Source organism: Melospiza georgiana, chromosome 20 (genome assembly GCF_028018845.1).
Source record: "Melospiza georgiana isolate bMelGeo1 chromosome 20, bMelGeo1.pri, whole genome shotgun sequence".
NCBI lineage: Eukaryota > Metazoa > Chordata > Aves > Passeriformes > Passerellidae > Melospiza > Melospiza georgiana.
In genome coordinates, this window is record NC_080449.1 from 1,957,379 (window position 1) to 1,976,860 (window position 19,482).

General features: G+C 52.9%; 1 protein-coding gene across 6 annotated transcripts in view; it reads right to left on the minus strand.

Moving 5' to 3' along the window:
• The window catches only part of EXD3 (exonuclease 3'-5' domain containing 3), a 256,141-nt gene that overhangs the window by 38,533 nt on the left and 198,126 nt on the right, over positions 1 to 19,482 (minus strand). The window contains exons 21-22 of one of the 6 annotated variants that reach the window (XR_009115427.1): positions 13,646 to 13,789; positions 13,353 to 13,452 (exon numbers count right to left, since the gene is read on the minus strand). The exons of 4 other annotated variants lie outside the window; for them this stretch is intronic. The gene's annotated coding sequence lies outside the window, so the exon portion shown is untranslated. The remainder of the gene's footprint in view (positions 1 to 13,352; positions 13,453 to 13,645; positions 13,790 to 19,482) is intronic. One more of the 6 variants, XR_009115428.1, reaches the window with a different exon arrangement.

Here is a 19,482-nt window from a genome sequence, read left to right on the forward strand (position 1 = left end):
GCAGCAGCCCACAACCTCCTGGATAATGTTTCTTTCAGCTCATCATTTCCTCATTGACTCTTTTACCTTGTCTTTGTGGGGACACCACCCAGACTTCTGTGTACCAGTGGTTCTGCGTGATGGTTTCAATGCTGGAAGAGTGGGAGAGCCTCCAGTGCCCAGATAAGGCTGTGCTGCTCCCATACAGGGCCAGATCTTCCTCACAGCAGCAGAAATTTTGGTAAACACAGACATCTTCCCCAGCTCACCCATGAGAAGTGTTTCCCCAGGCCAGAGAACCCAACCCTTGCCCACAAAGTGCACTGCAATTGGAGACCCTTGGATGGACATTTGAAACAGTCGTTCTTAATGGATTCTGCCTCCCTGTGAAGGTTATTTTAATCAGACAAAGCTCTGCAAAGTGGCTGCAGGGGTGAAAGCTGACAGTGCAATGCAGAAGTGGCTGAGACAGTGACCTGCATGGGAGTCACTTGCTCTGATTTCACCCAGCATACAAAATATTCCCATCTCCTTCATGACAGACATAACTTCTTATTTTTCATTGTGGAAAAGGCCATTTAAGGGACTTTCTGGCAGTGGCTGGGGAGTGACAAACAGGGGCTTTCACTGCCCTGCATCCTCCCTGGGTTAAGTGCACTGGGTCTTGTGCTCTGTTAGATACTCAGTCCCATGGTCCTGCAGCATTTTTGCACCTCCTAAAGCGATGAGAAGTGTCCCCTCCTGGGGACATCTGTGGGCACTGGTGGTGTGAGGGGTTTCAGCAGCACTTCTGGATGTCCCAGTTCCACTCTCAGTGCGTTGCTGAGCACTTTGCTAGATGCCTCCCCACCATAGCAGTTACCTGAGATGGACACAGCACAACCTGCATATGCTTTTAAGTGTCAGCAAAACCTGCTCCATGAACATGATTGTCAGAGGCAGAAGAGTCCCCCTGAGCTTCCTTTTCTCCAGGCTGAGCCCTCCCAGCTCTCTCAGCCTCTCCTGGTGTTCCAGCCTCTCAAAGTCTTTCTGTCATGAGAATCCCAAAATCCCAGGACCTGAGGTGTGGGCTGACCAGTGGCCAGTACAGACACACAGTCCTCCTCTGTCCCTGCAGAGAGGGACATTGCCAAACGCTTCTACCTGTTTGGGGCTCCTGATTAGGGAGAGCTGGCAGGGACAGATGGGCAAAGAGCACCAGGAAAGGGCTCTGACTGCCCACTGTGGGCACACATGTTGTCACAGCCACTGTGGGAAATGTGAATTTCCTTCTTTAAAGCAATTCTTCTCCCTCTGGGCATTGGGGGCATTTTTCTTCTGGTTTGGCAGACTTTCACTTTGCTTTAGAACTGGTTGAAAATCAAGACAGGTTTTCCAGGAGTTTGTGAGTAATTACCATCATTCTTAGCACCAATATCTGACTGAAAGAGTAAGAATTGAAATGCCTATTTGTGGATTCCCTGCAGGTGGGGTTGGGAGTGGCTGTGGAGGGGCTGGGGACTCCCAGCTCCCCAGGAACTCTTGCTCCCACCCCAGCCCCACTTCCTAAGGCCCTAAGGAAGTCCACTAAGTCCCCTCCTTCTGCTCACCCTGCTTAGCACCTACTGCGACATTTGCTATCCCTGGCGCCACAGGCAGCCACAACCCTTTGCTATGGCCCTATAATCCCATAGTCCCCAGAATCTGGTGGAGGCAAGGGGGCAGGGCTGGGGGAATGTCCCCGGGACCCGGCTGCCCTGTCCCTGCGGGGGCACCTCCGGCAGCCCCAGGACCCAGCGGGAGCAGCAGCGCGGCCGGGCCGGGGCTCAGCAGCGAGCGGGGGGTGCGGGCACGGCGGGGCCCCTCACGGCCCTCGCCCCCCGGCAGGCAGGGTCCCTCCGCGAGGAGCGCAGAAAGCAGCTGAAAACAAACAAACAGCCGGCGTTAATGGGGCCGCAGTTATTTTTGGCCTAGAGGGAGTTGACACACTGTGTGTTGTTTTAGCAAATAGCTGTGAATGGAGCTGGCGGCGCGGGGGGAGCCGGCCTTGCTGCGCCGTGCTAACAGGAAACCGAGCGCCCGGCGCCCCTCGCACCTCGCCGGCATCGCACTTTTATTGTCACCACATCCTTCGGAGGCCACATCAGAGCGGAGCCGAGGGCGCGGGCAGCGCCCGTGGGAAGGCGGCTCCGGGCTCTGTCCCCGGCGGGAGGGACAGCCCGTGCGGCCCGGCACGGCCCGGCACGGCCTGGTACGGCCTGGTACGGCCCGGCACGGCCCGGCACGGCTTGGTACGGCACGGCACTGCCCGGCACGGCCCGGCACGGCCTGGTACGGCCCGGCACGGCCTGGTACGGCACGGCACGGCCCGGCACGGCCTGGTACGGCCCGGCACGGCCTGGTACGGCACGGCACTGCCCGGCACGGCATGGAACTGCCTGGCACGGCCTGGTACGGCACGGCACTGCCCGGCACGGCCCGGCCCAGCCTGATACGGCACGGCACTGCCCGGCACGGCCTGGTACGGTACGGCACGGCACTGCCCGGCACGGCACGGCCTGGTATGGCACGGCCCGGCATGGCACGGAACTGCCCGGCACGGCATGGCACGGCACGGCCTGATACGGCACGGCCCGGCATGGCATGGAACTGCCCGGCACGGCATGGCACGGCACAGCACTGCCCGGCACGGCACGGCACGGCACGGCCTGATACGGCACGGCCCGGCATGGCACGGAACTGCCCGGCACGGCATGGCACGGCACGGAACTGCCCGGCATGGCCTGGCACGGCACAGCCTGGTATGGCACGGCACGGCACGGCCGGGCATGGCAGGGCACTGTCTGGCACAGCACTGTTCGGCACAGCACTGTCCGGCACGGCACTGTCTGGCCTGGCACGGCACAGCACTGTCCGGCACAGCACTGTCTGGCACAGCACTGTCCGGCCTGGCACGGCACAGCACTGTCCGGCACAGCACTGTCTGGCCTGGCACGGCATGGCACTGTCCAGCACAGCACTGTCCGGCACAGCACTGTCCGGCACGGCATGGCACGGCGGGGACGGGCTGCAGGCTGGCCACGGGGACAACGCACAGGCCGTGCTGCCATCGCTGCTGGCACCCCAGGGCCGGGCGAGGGGACGCAGGATGGGCTCTGGATCCAAGCAGTGCTGCCCCAAGGCTGCGGCTCTGCTGTGCCCCCATCGCCCTGGGCCGTCCCACGAGAGTGTCGGCAGCGCCCTGGGCCCGCACGGCCTGGAGAAAGGCACTTCCCTATGGAGATGCATCCTGCAGGAGGGCCAGCTTTGTCCAATGCCCTGCTGGGACACTGGGGCCTTTGCACGTGCTGAGATGCAAAATTAAACATTTTCTTTACAGTTGAGGGTTCTTTTAGGAGTGATTACACTCCTGGGTGTCTGGGATAGGAGGCTGGGTGGTTGCAGAGGGTGTGAGTGGCATTGGCCAAACTGGCCTGAGTCCATAAAGCAGAAAGGCTTTGCACAGGCAGAAAGCACAAGCCATCAGAAAACCATGTAAAATCAAGCCACACATCATCTCAGTAAGAGGAGGATAGTTAGAAACACCCTCCTTGCACAGCCGGTGATCTCAGAGCAATAAAACTTGAAAATAAAAGCCAGATAGCGGCTGCTGCTAGAGCAGGGGATGGGAACACAGGGGCTGAATGGTGGCATCAGGCTCATGGCACAATTTCTGCAGCACAGCAATGTCAGTTTAAATCTGATGGTGACATTTCCTCTGGGACCTGTCCATGGTGTGGGAAACCAGGGAAGCACAGCTCCAGTGAGAGAAGGGTGGGGAGGGGCTGGAGCCCCAGGAGGGGCTGAGGGAGCTGGGCAGGGGCTCAGCCTGGAGCAAAGGAGGCTCAGGAGGGACCTTGAGCTCTGCACAGCTCCTGACAGGAGGGCACAGCTGGGGGGGCAGGTCAGGCTCAGCAGATGAAGTCGAATGGTGGAAATCCAGGCGCTGGCTGGAAAATGGGCCGTGAACTCGGCCCTGCAGGCAAAGCTGGCATTGCAGAGAGCAGCAGGGCACAGCCAAGGAATGCTGCTGCCAGCATCCCCCTGCCAGAATGGAAGCAAGCAGTGCCAGAGCTGAGGAGGCTGAAGGTGGTTGCAGGAAGGCCAGAAGGACGCTGAGATTCTGGAGGCAGAAGCCAGCACCCAAAACCATGGCAGGGAGCAGCCCTGCACTGGCAGCTTCAGTGCTAAAATATCTCTGGCATAATTTCAGAGTTTTAGTGGGGGTTTGCCTTTGGGGAAATGAGTAGCTGGGGGATGATTTTCCTCTAAGTTTTAAATTTGTACACATAGAACTGAAGGTCTTTGTGGAACACCCCTTCCATATGGGCTCCATCCAGTCCCCCAGCATGGCTAAGGCAAGCCGTATTCCCAGCCCTCTGTGTGCAAATCACAAAATCACAGAAGCAGAGACTGCATTGGGCTGGAAGGGACCTTAAAGCTCATCTCGTTCCACCCCGTGCCATGGGCAGGGACACTTTCACCAGAGCAGGTTGCTCCAAGCCCCATCCAGTCTGTCATGCACCCAGTGCAGGAGCCCAGACGGCTGCAAACAGGCTCATCTTGTGCTCAAATGCTTTCAGTGCCAGGAAAAGGCACTTGCAGCAGCTGTGGCCATGGCTCAGAGCTCATGCAATCCCCCTGGAGTCATGGGGCAAGAGCTGCCAGCCCTGCCAGTCCTGGAGCTTCATCCCTGGGGAGGGACCTGCTGCTTCCTCCTGCCATGGGGAACTGGGGTCGCTTCTCTTGGATGGTCTCATCAAACTTTGGTTACATTCTGCAGTACAGATCCTAAACCCACTGTTTGTAGGCCCATAAAAGGCTTCCCTGTGGGGAGATAAGGATTGAAGACAACTGTCCTTAATGGTGTTGGAGAGATTTATGGGATCACCATAGAAGAATTTGTTGGAGGGCTTTTTTAATGAGCAAATAATTAGTAGATTTATCTGCTTTTAGCTGCCTTGCTGTTTTATGGCCTTAGTGAAATTGCTTTCTAGGGTTTTTAATAAATCCTGATTCTGCCCTGGTTCCCAGGGCCCGTCCTGGAGTTCTCTGCCCTGGGCATTGAGACTGGAAGGCAGAACTGCTAGGGTCACCCTAATTTTTAAGGGACAATCATTCAGAAAAGGAGCAGAAAAGGAGGTACAAGCCTGGCAAAAGGCAGGGCTCTGAGAAATGAATGTACAGCCCCAGCAAAGCCCAAAGTCCAGGAGGGATCACAGAGCAGCAACTCCCTGGGTCAGAGCCCTTTTCCAGGGAAAGCAGCTCATCTATTTCCACAGGGAGAACATCTCTGCCAGATGCTTTTTCTAAGATCTCCTTCCCCAGGCAGCTTCCAGCACTTCCCCACTTCCAGGACAAGCCCTGAATCCCCTCCCAGGCCCCAGTGGCTCCTCTGGCAGCGGGGACTCCAGCACAGCCACAGCACTGGGGGGGCACCAGGGGACACTGACCCCCCTGCAGGCCCTGCACTCCCCTGTGCATGGCCAGGCCGGGCTGGCCCAGCTCCGGGAGAGCCCCAGCACAGCCACAGCACTGGGGGGGCACCAAGGGACCCCCGCAGCCCCTGCACTCCCCAGGCCCTGCCCAGGCCCGGCCGGGAGAGCCCCAGCACAGCCACAGCGCTGGGCTCAGCCGGGAGCTGTGCAGGGCCCAGCCTTGCAGCCCATTCCAAGGCAGGGGAGCTCCACAGCAGGGAAAGGGTGGGGAATCGGCAGGCCTGAGGCTGCTACACGGCAGTGGAGGAGAAGGAGCAGGAATTGCTCAGACCCAGCTGAGCAAAGGATGTGCTGGAGCTGCACATGGGGATGCATCTGTCCCTCACGTGGGAAGTGCCAACTGGGAACATCCCTGGGAAGGCTGGGGAGAGGGACATGCCCTGCCCAGGAGCAGCCCCAGGAAGAAGCAGTGGCACAAATCTATCAGCAGGGTCATTAATCACCCAGAAAGGGGCTATGGGGGATGCAAGTGCTTGTGGGAAAAGCAAAATCCCAAGCAGTTGTGTCAGGAGCTGGCCCCAGCCAGGTCACGCTGTGGCCCAGTCCCTGGCCCCGAGCGGGATGTTTGCTCATGGAGGCATCAGCCCAACCCTGAACAGAGCCACGGTGACACTCCCAGGGAGAATTCTGGTATTTTCCTGAGGCCTGGGGCTCCCAGTGAGTCAGCAATGGTGCTGGGGCCCATTGCCAGTGAGAGGTGAGCAGCCAGGCATGTGCTGATCCAGGGGCTGGGGGTGGTACAGCCAAGATCCCACAAAACCAGACCCTTACTCCTCATCTCAGCTGCTCAGTGAAGCAAAACCTCATTTCCAGGGCCAGGGTATCCTTTGGTTTGTTTTACTTAAGCATGAACACTACCAAAGTCTGAAGTAAAATTCTACAGCCTCAGCACAATACAGTGGGATCTGATATATATAAAAATATATATGCACACACACATTTAGATACAATATATATATATATATAATGAGCTAATATCTATATTAACAATTTTAATACTTTCATACAACAGAGACAGTGCTTTAATGTGGGAAGGGGATTTTTAGAACAATCCCCCTAGCACTTAGAAAGCAGCACTTTTCCCTCCAAATGGTTCAGGCTCCAGCAGAGCTGATTTCTCCTGGGACAGACCATCCAGTGTGTGGATTTTGCTGGCAAAGGGTGGCTGAAAAGAAAACAGTCCCAGAGTTCACGAGGTCTGTGAGAAGAGTTGGAGGCCGGAGTTGCACATGCTGAGTTGTTAGTGGCTTTTGCTGCTAATTGGGTGCAGGCTGCCAAGCTGGACTTATTCCAGTGGAAAAAGGAATCTCTTCCCTGCTTTTTCCCTGGACAAGTCAAAGGTCAGACACCTTAAAAGCCTGTACAACTACTTAAAGCTTTCAATGTTGGACTTAAAATGTTTGCTGTGGAGGCCTCATCCCACCTCCCGTTGTGAAATTCCCTCTGGCCTAAAAATTCCCAGAGTTTGTCCCAGTCCTGCTCCTCACCTGCTACCAGACCCAGTGCATGCCAAACCTCTGTTGAGATGCTCTTTTCTTCTTGATGGCACATTGGGCAACGTTGAATTTCTTATCCATGTCCTGGCTCCTCCTGGAAAGCAGGAGATGTGGCTTCACCAGCCAGCTGTCCTACTTGTTAAAATTCATGCAGACCAGCAGCACCTACATTTTCCCCATTATTTCCCTCGAGAGAGGGTAGGATCATAAATCATACATGTCTCTAGAAAATAGATAATGCAAACAGGACAACATGGAGGACAAGCACTCATTGTTTTAGAAAAGCTGGTGGAAAAATACCCCATGGCAAGATAAGATTTAAAGGTCCCTTCCAGCCCAAACCAGTCTGTAATTCTATAAAATAAGTTGCCCTATTTTAGTGCAGGTGATAAATTATAGATCCCACATTTCAAAACCTCATTGAACTCCATACATTGATGAGCAGGTGCTGCGAACTCCCAGCGTTTGCTCTGGAAAACTGCAAGCCTTGTTTGTCTGAGGGTGGGGCTCCTGCGTGCCAAGGCTGGCAGAGGAGGGCTGGGGGTCCTGCCAGGCTGGTTCAGGGCACTGCTGCATTTCCCTCCCTGCTGGTGGCCAAGAAGCTTTTGTGGACCAGAGTGGTGGGATCTGCAACATCCCTGTCCCTGCAGGACCAACAGGAGCCATCCTGTGGGGCATGGAGGGGACAAACAGAGCCCTCCCTGCCACGTGGGGAGACAAGGCCTCCACTGAGCTGACCTCTGTGGGGAAAGCCCATCCTGGGGCCCAGGCATCCTCCCACAGAGACAGGAGCACTGGGAAAACAGTGCTGATGAGTCCTCACTGCATTGTGGGAATCAGCCTTACTGGCTCCCTCGTTTTTATTTGCAGTACTGAAGATAAGAAACACAGGGTGTTGTGGGAAACAGGAAGACCTTATCTCCCATCCCAGGCTGCTTCTCCTGCCACAGTCTCATTTTTGGTTTGGTTTTTTTCACTCATCCCTGGTACCACATGATTCAGGTCAGCAGGGAGGGCTATGCACTGCTGCTGTGTCAGCACCTGGATGGCAGGGGTTTGTTACCAGGATCATAGAATCATCACACACTTTGGGTTGGAAGGGACCTTTAAAGCTCATCTAGTCCAAATCTGCAGTGACCGGGGACATCGTCCATTAGATCAGGTTTCTCAGAGGCACATCCAGTCTGACCTTGAATTTTTCCTGGAGCAGGGCAGCCATCACCTCTGTGGACAACTTGTGCCAGTGTTTCACCACTCTCACTGTAGGAAAATTCATGGAGAAACCACAGGTGCCTCCTCAAGGGGCCTCCAGAAGCACAGAGGATGCCACAGTCACTGGCAGAGGTGTCTGCTCAGGTCAATCCCCAGCCTTGCAGGTGCCAGAGAAAAGTGCTGAAACAGGAGGTTTTGGAGCAGCCAACTCCTCGGTAGGTAAGGACCAGTGACACAGTATTAAGACTGGAAATACTGAAATTCCAGATGGAAGGGTCTCGCAGCTTGTGAGCTGCAGCTGCACTTCCAAAAAACAGCTAGAAAAGGGGACAGCTCTGCCATTGGCAGGATTCACCCACACTGCAGCCTTCAGCTCCCACTCAAGCCTGGAAATGAGGATGCTACTGTTGGATTTCCAATAAAAACACAACTATTGACTCCTTTTATTTGGTGACAATTGAGCACTTCACCTCATAACTTCAATGTGGGCTGGAACCAACTGCATCAGACAGTTTAATAGAGAACACCCTGGTGCTTCAGTGTTAGAGCAAAGTCTCTCACAAATCAGGACTAAACTCAGACCCTGAATCTGTTCAGACTCTGAGCAGAGCCCCTGGTGATGCTGGGCTAAGCCTGACAGTAGTGATGTCTGTGTGAAGGGCAGGTGCCCAGCTCTGGCTCCCAGTGCCAAGGTTCTTCATGGCAGGGCATGGCAGGGAGCACACTGCCTGGCAGGGTCAAGGCCACTGCTGGGTCCCCAGCTCCAGAAGCAAACCCAGGAGTGAAATATTGCTGTGGGACCCATGGGGACACGTGATTTCAGCCCTACATCTCCTTGGTGAGAAGTCCCAGTTGGGAATGCACCAGGAGGCAGAACCCAGCCTTGTCTTGATCCACCTCTGAAGGACTTCTCTTACAGCTCATGTCTATCAGGCAAGGGCAGAGTGTGATGTCACTGGCAGCATCTCCACCTTCCTGCAGCCCTGGCTTGGACCCTGCCCACCAGTGAGATGCAGGGTGTGGGTGACAGGGACATCTCATTATTTATCAATAGCGACTGGGATGGAACCACCAGGGAAGGAGGGAGATGGCAAGAAAGCACCCTGATCTGGGTGAGGAGAGGAGAAGGGGATTAAAGGGAGGGATTAGCAGGGAGAAAACTGCAGGTCATCCCCAGTGAGAATGGAATGAGGCAGCAGCAGCAGAGGCAGCTCTGCCCCAGCCCGGCTCCCAGCGTGGCACCTCCTTTTGTCTGCCATGACCCAGGGACTGTGAGTGTGGGAATGGGGCCAGGGGTGCCCTGTGCTCACAAAGGCCAGGGCAGAGCTGGAGAGAAGGAGCAGCAGGGAGGAAGGAGTGGCTCCTGCTGTGGGTCTGGGTGCAGGGCTGGGGTGGAGGATGTCCCTCCTGCTCACTGTGTGCTTGGCTGTCTGTTGGGAGCACCTCAGAGCTGCTGGGGCCACAGCAGAGCCAGCACACAACTCTGTCTCCTAACAAGTCTCGATCATCTCCCACCACAGTGTAGGAAATCAGAAAACCTGGTAAGTCTGAGCTCTCTGAGCACAGCCCCAGAGGGAGCTTGAGCAGGAACCAGACTAGTGCACCCAGGGGGATGCCTGGGGATGCTCCTTACTGTGTGGGGAATGTTCAGCCTGGACAGATCCTGACGTGGGCATTTCATCCTCACCCACCAGGCTCTTGAGATCTCAAAAACTCAAAACACTCTCCCAAGCCCTCCCTCTCCTTTTCTCCCCACTGTCCAGTCAGGAGCCAAGTCATCACTCCCTTTGTGCACATGGAGCATCCTGGAGTCCCTCCTGGGACATGGCTGAGCCATGGGGACCCCAGCGGAGGGTGCAGAAAAGGTCTGGCAGGAGCATCAGTTCCCAGAACATGTCAGAAAGTGATTAAAGACTAATTAGGAAATGTCTGTCATTATTATTATCCTAATGATCCTGGTAAGAAAGGCTCCTTACCTTAGGAAAAAAAAATGGATGTTGGCTCCAACAGTCCCCAAACATAACAGGCCACTGTGGGAAACTCCAGACTTTAGTAAAAACAAATAGTCTTGAGTTTGCGCAGGAGATTTTATTTTTAAATAAGCCAAAGCCAAAGGAGCAATTTTTCAGGGAGTTCTGGAGCCTGTGGGCTGGTTAGGCCAAGGGGGAGGCAAGGGGGGTGCTCTGCTGGGGGTGGTCGCTGTCTCCATCTGGGAACTCAGCTCCCTGTCCTGGCCCAGCTGAATTTCCCCATCACTCAGTCTCCTTATGGGACAGCAACAGCCAAACCCCATCACAAATCCTCCATTAAAACCATGAAGTGAAGCATAAAGCCATGGAAAGGGACCAGTGCCATGGCATCAGGTGATCCCATTCATGCTGCCTGGACCTGATACCAACCCACAGCAAAAGTGAAGACAATGGGCTGCGTGTCCTGCTCAGTGTCCTGGCTGCATACTCAGGTATGCAACTGAATTTTGCAGTTTAATGGAATCACTGTTAATCAGTTACTTAAGTAAATTGAAAACAGAGAGGTTAATATGAAGTAAATTTTTGAATATATAAAAATCTTCCTGGAAAGACATTCCCAAGTGATACAATGCTGCTCTCTAATGAAAAGGAATTATTCCAGTCTGGCTTCAAAGCCATTTGCCTACATGCTACTCCTCAGTCTTTCCAGTAACTCCCATTAGCTTCAGGAGCTCAGCCCAAAGGATTAAGAAATAGATTAGCAAAAACCTGCACAATGAAAAATGCTCCATAATTGATCCGTGCTGTGAGGGATCACCACAAGGATCCTCCTCTGTGGATCAAGGAAAAGGAGGCTGCTCCAGTTGGACTGATGAGTATTTTCCAGCTACGACATCAACCAAAAACCACTCATGTTTTATCAAGGAATCACTGAGCACAGCCGTAGCCACAGAACTGGAAAGTCAAGAAATCAGTATTGCCCTGAGCTAAATACTCTGAGAAAACAAATAATGAGGGTTTAAGGAGTGTTTGGAAAATGCTGTCAGAGATGCCCAGGGTGGGATTGTTGGAGTGTCTGTGTAGGGCCAGGAGCTGGACTTGATGGTCCTTGTGGTTCCCTTTTAGCTCAGAATATTTTAGGATTTGAACCTGAAAGAAAATATACCATTCAATTGGAAGTTCAAAGCACACAGAGCAAGGGGGGCTCTGGGACTCCTCTGTGTCCCCCATGAGTGTGAGGTCCCTTTTGTGCTGCGGAGAGCAGGAGAGCTCATGATTTTGGAACCCGTGCTCAGACAGGATCTGGTGCTCAGACACTGAGCTCAGACACTGAGCACTGCGGCCAGTGCTCACTTTCACTCCTCTCCACACTTGACCTCAGCAGGGATTTCAAGCCTGTACCTGTGTCAGGCTCTCAGCAAGGGCTTCTACAGCTCATTAAGTGCACAATTAGAAGTAATCAGAATTAAAATGTTGAGCAGTGGGAACTGAGCACCAGCCTGCTCTCTTCTTTCTAAAAATCCCTGAAACTGTGTGGAGCGACCTGGTCTAGTGAAAGGTGTCCCTGCCCATGCCAGTGGGGTGGGATGAGATGAGCTCTAAGGTCAGCTCAAGCTAGTCCATGATTCTTTTAGGCTGGTGATTCCACGGGAATCACCTTCCCCAAAGACAGACATGAAAGTGTCTCCAGCTCTGGCAGCAGAGCCAGGGCACCACCACATCCTGGCCCATCCCAAACCCCAGCCAGACACAGAGTCTGTGCCAGCAGGTGGCTGGTGGCAGATGCCTGGGCACTGCCACACCATGGCCCTGGTGTCCCTCAGGAGACGTCAGATGATGCTCACTGCAAACCATACACTTCATCTCATGGATGGTGACTAACTCCATCGTTCAAAGAGCTGACGATGATGAAAACGAGTGGAGCAATCAGGAAGGAAATTAAAAATAGCTTTGATGTGGCACTGTGTCAAGTGCTCATGTTTAGATTTTAATTTTGTTTTTTTATTCCAAGTTTCTTTGATAAAATATTTTCCCATGGTGCCGGCCCTTGGAACGTCCCCTCCATCGTGGCATTCCTGACGGATGAGCCAGGCTTTGCAGATCCTATGGCAGAGCTGTATTGCCTCTGTTCCATGATTCTCACTCCCACATCCACACCTTTGGGACCTGGAAGTCATTAATTGTTCCACACCAATCAGGAATGCACCTCTGAGGGCAGAAGCATCATATTTGGCACAGAATGGGAAGGAAATCATAGAATCGGGGATTCGATGGGGTTGGAAAATACCTCTAAGATCATCAAACCAAATCATCAACCCAGCACCACCCCCGTGTTCACCACCAAACTGTGTCCCCAAGTGCCACATCCACACAGTTTCTGAACACTTCCAGGGATGGTGACTCCGCCACTGCCCTGGGCAGGCTGTTCCAATGCTTTAGAACCTTTTCCATGAAGAAAATTTGCCTAATATCCAATCTAAACCTTTTCTGGCACAACTTGAGGTCATTTCCTCTTGTCCTGTCCCTGTTCCCTGGAGCACAGCCCAACCCCCGGCTGTCCCCTCCTGTCAGGAGCTGTGCAGAGCCACAAGGGCCCCCTGAGCCTCCTTTGCTCCAGGCTGAGCCCCTGCCCAGCTCCCTCAGCCCCTCCTGGGGCTCCAGACCCTTGCCCAACCCTGTTCCCTTCCCTGGACACGCTCCAGCCCCTCAATGTCCTTCTGGCCCCCAGTGGAGCCCCCGACATCCAGCACCAGCCTCGCAGCCCAGCTCTGCTCGGCTCCTGGGGCTGCAGGTAACATTCTCAGCAGGGACTTGTTCTGGATGTGGGACTCAGTGATCTTGTTAGCAAGTAGCTGTTCCTGTGCCACTCTTTCCAAGTTCTGCATTCATTAGAAACACCTGAAGGAAAATAATAATCTGATTTGATCTTTGAACAAAAATGTTTTTTCTTGTTTTAAAATTGCAAATCTAAATTACAGTTTTTAATTGCCTTTCTCACCGTGAACAATTATTTGCCTTTGGGGTTTCCTTCAATTTTTTTTTCTTTTTTCCCTTTCAGACTTTTCCCTTACTGCAGGCACAGGTTCCAGGCAGAAGCTGCCAAGGTCTCACCATACAAAATTACTGAGTTCAAAAATAGGAAACACACCTCTGTCCCCAGGCTCCCACCACCTACTTACCACCTATGCAGCAAATACAGGTGCTCACAGCCTCTGGACTGAGAGGGAGGCATTAAAATCCCATTTGTTAAAATTGTTAAATCCAAGGATGGACGGACTCCTGAAAGCAGCATTTACAAGGACAAATATATGTCAGGCTGTTTTGGGTACTTCTGTGGAGACACAGAGGTGTGACTGGTGTCAGTGAGGCACTGAATGAGTGATGCCAGCCTGGGCCATGTCTCTGCAGGGAGAAGATGCTCAGCTCTAAGCAGGGTGAGGATGAAGCAGCCACATGCACCAAAAGTACTTACATTTCCTCTGGCATGGTAGGCAGGGAAATGGTGACCACCCAGAGTGCAGAGAAGGTTTTATGATGCAGTTGCTGGATGAGTATACATCTGCCTTCACAAAGGAGCAGGGAGAGCCCAGACTCATGGTATATCTCCAGAAGCTTCCTGCAGAAAGCACAGCCCCTCTGTCATGGAGGACAGCCCGAGGTGCTCATTCAGAGGCCAAGATCAGCCATCCCCAAAAAAACATTGATACCTGGGCCACCTGCCCAGATGTTCCTGCTGATTGAAGCAGGCTGGTGGTTTGGATTGAAGTGGTCTTTTCCTGCCTGTGAGCCCATCACATCTTGCTCTGAGTGGGGAAGGAAGGGTAACTCCTCACTCATCATTCCTACAGACAGTGGAGAGAAATGTTTTGAGCTCCTGCTCTGTCTTGGACATTGGATTCAGAGGCCCGGGAGGGACCTTGTCTCCCTGTGAGTGGCAGAGGGGCCCGAACAATTCACTCTCATAGAATATCATAGAACTGTTTGGATTGGAAGGGGCCTTAAAGCCCATCTTGTTCCACCCCTGCCTCAGTCAGGGACACCTTCCACTAGACCAGGTTGCTCCAAGCCCTGTCCAGCCTGGCCTTGGACACTTCCAGACAGGGAAGAGTTTCCTCCCGATAACTGAGACAAATCTCTCCTCTTTTAGCTCCAAAGCATTCCCCCTTGTTCTATCACTGTCTCTCTTTTCAAAAAGTCACTCTCCATCTTTTCCAGCTTGGAGACATCTCCAGTGGGGATGGCTGAAGCAGGACTCCAGCCTGCTTCTCTCGGCCTCATTGCTGCTCCTCACTCCATATCACCCCATTTCCACCCACCAATGTTGTGTCATCTGTCTGCTTTCACCAAAGGCAGAGGGTCCAGCTTGACCATCCAAAAGGTACCTGGGGAGAGGTAGCCCTGGGGCCTGGAGAAAGACTCTCCCTTTAAGGAGAAAGGCAATACCCTCTGTGCAGGGATCTGTGCTTGTTTTGTCATGGGACACATTACCCTGAACCCAAAAGAGGAAGGAAAAAGGGGGGTGGGGGGAGCTTTTGCCTTTCTGGTGGGAACAGTGTTTGAACTAACTTTGTTTCCCTTGGGGAAAGGCACCAAAATAACAGAGGAAGGGGGGTGTAGTGGGGGGATGGAGCTAAAAAGGCTCTGTAATCTGCCTGGGAAAAAACGCGCTCCCAACAGCGCTCTGAGCCCGGCGGCGGCAGCGCGGCTGCCCAGGCCTGGGGGACACACACAGCTCCAGGGGACACACACAGCTCCTGGGGACACAGAGCTCCAGGGGACACACACAGCTCCTGGGGACACACACAGCTCCAGGGACACACACAGCTCCAGGGGACACACACAGCTCCTGGGGACAGGACTGACTGCAGGGGACACACACAGCTCCTGGGGACACACACAGCTCCTGGGGACACACACAGCTCCTGGGGACAGGACTGACTGCTGGGGACACACACAGCTCCAGGGGACACACACAGCTCCTGGGGACATGGCTCCAGGGGACACACACAGCTCCTGGGGACACACACACCTCCAAAGGACACGATTGACTCCTGGGGACATGGCTCCAGGGACACACACAGCTCCTGGGGACACATACAGCTCCAGGGGACAGGACTGACTGCTGGGGACACACACAGCTCCTGGGGACACACACAGCTCCTGGGGACACACAGCTCCTGGGGACACACACAGCTCCTGGGGACACACACAGCTCCTGGGGACACGATTGGGAATCAATGGCTCCCAGGGACATGGCTCCTGGGGACACGGCTCCTGGGACACACACATCTCCTGAGGGCCATGGCTCCTGGGGACATGGCTCCTGCAGGATTGTTCTGTTCCCCTCTGCATTTTATTGCCCTCCGAGCTGTGTTTGACGGGAGAGAAGCTGTTACGGGGTCTCTGACTACCTGTGTGCTGGATGAAATCCATTTCCCTTTTTAACTTTAATACCTACAGCAAATCAGTTCATTAAATATCTCCCTAAGTCCTTGGTGCAATGGCTAGCAACAACAGCAATGCAAACAAGTCCAAGCCCATGTGGGTTCACGACATGAACCCTCTCTGGCTCTCTCTGGCCTGGGGAGTCCTTCTTCATGAATTTAGGCTGGAAGATAGTCACAAACCTACCAGCTCATATCTGGCATCTATCCTCTTCTGAGCTGAAATAAGATTTTAAAAATTGTGCTAGCTAAGGAACCCTCCTTTTTTTTTTTTTTTTCTTTTCTTTTTCTTTTTTTTTTTTTTTTCTGAGAGAAATCAGAGCTCGAAGTGTTTTAGTAACAATGGATGTTTCTCCAGCAGCTTCTCTTCCACGAGTGAATTATTTGCATCTTTAATGAGTGGAGAACACGGGGCACATGTCACCACATCTGCTGAGGGGTATGTGTAAGTTCCATCCCATATCCAACAAGTCCCATTGTTAAAAAGGACAATGGCCACGGGACTGGACTGTGGGGCTCATCCTGGACCAGTCTCCAGTGCCTGCTTTGTCCTCCAGCATTATCTTCTGGGGTCTTACAAATTTACTTATAATGAACCAAATAAATTTTTTGGGGAGGCATTAATTTAGGATTCAGTATTCAGCCACAAGGCTTTGGACAAATGGCCTATTAGATTTTTGCTTTCTGCCTTTGATGAAGTCTTTAAGTGGCTGTTTCCAGTTTGTTTCCTTAAAAAGCACATAAAATCTCTGCCCTGTTGCTTTCTTTCACAAATGTTTTTGCCAGCTCTTGGCTGGTGCTCCCCTTCTCTCCCAGCCCCAGCTTTGGCTCTCCACTCATGCAGGTGTTGCTGTTCTGAGCAGCAAACAAAGCTGTATGTCAGCACCCAAAAGGGGGAAACCTCTTCTGCTTTCAGGAGGTGCTGGGAGGCAGGAGAGACAGAGGCCTTGGAGATGGGAAGGATGCAGGAATCCCTTGGAGTGATTCGGCCCTGGGCTCTCCCAGCCTGTGGCAGGAGGCTCCCCCTGCTCCAGGGGGCCTCTCTCCCCTTGCTGGGGGAACTTGCCCACCTCCTTGCTTCTCTTCTTTCCAGGAGCTTTCCCACTCCCTGGCATTTCATTCTCTTGTGAAGCCTTGTCCCTCAGGTGGGGAGATGACAGTGCTGGCAGTGACAAGTGACACAGGAGAAGGCAAGGCCAGTGTCTGGACACTGCCATGTCACATTTGTGGTGTTCCTTGCCCTGCTGGATCCCACCCTCCTGCAGCACCCCTGTCCCAGCTGTGTGTGCACTCTGGACCCCCAGGCAGCTGCTTTTGTCCCTGGGGATGGACATTCCCTCTCACATGCAAAGCAGACTGGTGTTGGATGGGGAACAGATAAGGAATGGCTGGGGCACATCCCTGTCTGTTCCTTGCTGTGCCAGCCCAGCACCACACTCCCAGCTAAGGTGCTGTGTTAAAAATTCAGGGTGATTTGGGTGCAGACAGGGGCTGGGGACCACATCTGCATCCCAAACTGTTCCTTGTTGCCCTGCAGAGCTGGAGAGAGTTGGAGCTGTGCCCCATTTGTTTCCTGGGGACATGGATCTGGCCAGGTCGCTGAGTTAGATTCCCCATCGGAGGAGGAACAGGGAAGGGACAGGGAATGTCCCTCCTGTGCTGTGCTTGGGAAGCAGCAGGGGCTGCTTGGCCATGGTGCTCTGTCCCAGCTGTGCTGGCACATCCCTGGCTCTGGCATGTCCCCAGTGCTGGTGTGTTCTGCCTCTGGCTGTCACCACTGCCCTGAGGTCCCCCCAGCACACAGGGCTGTGCTCTGATAAAGAGTTAAGGCGCTCTTGGAGGCGGTTCTGTGAGAACATTTCTCAGAGGGCAGTGCACTTTTATTCAAAATAATTTTCCATTCCATTTATATCTATATCATAGGAGGTGGCTGCGGGGTCTGGATTTTCCATCACCCCAGACCTCATTCCCTGCCTGGGCTTGACCCCTGCTCAGCTTCCCCAAGAATAACAGGGAAAAGTTCAAGGGGAGCAAAAGGGCTGCAGGGCACCCAATTAGGCTCCCTTTGTTAATAGATGGCATTATATATCCACAGCATGTACATTTATATGCATATTTTACACACCTATTATAGAGGACAGAATATGCATCTTTATATGTATATGTGAGAATCCTGGGAAAAAATGTACCTGGAAAGGGATTTCCAAGCAAATAGGGCAGGATTGGAGCTCCGAGCATGTGCTGCAATCTGGTCTGGGTTCTATCATCACCTGTTCTCATACATTTATATTTGAATTTCAATAGCAAGGTGACAAAGACAAAAAACAAAATTATCAAGGCCAAAAGAGGGAAAACCTCTAAGTAGCAGATATGGACAGAGAACCTCCTTGCAGGATTGATCAGACATTTTATGTGCTTCTGAGTGACATTGCTTGATAATGGAGATATTAGTGTTTGCTACTTGGACAGTGGTAAGATTATTCTTTCTGCTAAAAATGTTTTTATTTTAAAATATAATTCTTATTAAAATATTTGTATTATGCTCGGACACCTGTCCAGCCTGGCCCAGAGCACTTCCAGGGATGGGACTTCTGGACACCAGTGTGATATCCTCCTCTTAATCCAGCTGCTGCTTTTCCCACATAGGGCACACCTAACCCAAACAAATGCACTGAGGTTCTTCACCTGACAGATCAGGGACACACTGGTTCCCCACAGGGGACCCCAGGGATGTTCTCCAGTTGCCAGGGGCCATGGTTTGTGGGTTTTCCCCCAAGGACTGCACTGTCCAGAAGCACCAACTCCCTTATCACAAGGTGGAGGGAGAAAATGTGTGTCAGAAAAACAAGTTTATAAAATGCCAGCGTAATCAGATGAGCTTCCATATAGCTCATGGGGAAGGGTATCATCTCATGGAAATCCTGGCTGGTTTTGCTGCTTCATCACTCTCAGCTGATGGAGTTTTTATCACGAATGGCTGTGTCGAGTGTGCCCCTTTGAAAGCACTGGAGATGGTTTCCAGTTCCCTGCAGGCCTGCAATGTGAGGAAGTCTGTTACCTGTTTCTCCCATTTCCCTCCCACACAGCTTCCTCCTGCCTCCTTCCAAAGAGCTCCAGGCACTGGAAGTAGTCAAGCCCATGTGAACAGCACCAGGTCCCAGGGACCAGCATGGGACAGCAAGGTCCTTCCCTCCACGTCTATTCAGGCAGACACGTGTCACCCATGGGATATTTTACAACTCCACTTTCCCAGCAGGAGTTACAGAGTTCACATCACTGAACTTGGACCCGTCCCATTCAGTTTTTGGTTGCACCCCCTGTGCACAGCCACGTCCCACCTCCCCGGCTCCCTCAGGATCCTCCTCCCTTTGCTTCCAGGAAGGAATTGCTCTGGCACTGGCTCTGCATGAAACAGCGATTTCTTGTTTAATGAATGAAATATTTGACATAACTTTTAGTTTCTGCACCTGCCTAGTTCTCTGTTCAGCACACATGTACTGCACTGTCAGGGCTATGGATACTCTCAGGTACCAAAGCTGCCAGTCAGATACAGAAACCCCCACACAGATGGTGCCCGAGGCTGCTTGGGGGTGCTGAAAGAAAGACTGAGAGAAAAAGAAATAAAAAGGAACGAGTATGGAAAACTAATGGGCAAAAGTAGGAGGGAAAGGAAAAAGCCAACAGATGCCTGGATGTGATGCTCTAAACCCCGCTGCGACAGGAGCTCTCCTCTCCATGGGAACACTCCTCCCCATGGGCCCAGCAGCTCCTGATGGCCCAATATGGGTCATTCCTCTGCTTAAATCAGAAATAAAATACTGAGAAACGCATCTGCCATCCCCACAATTCCATCATGAAAACACTT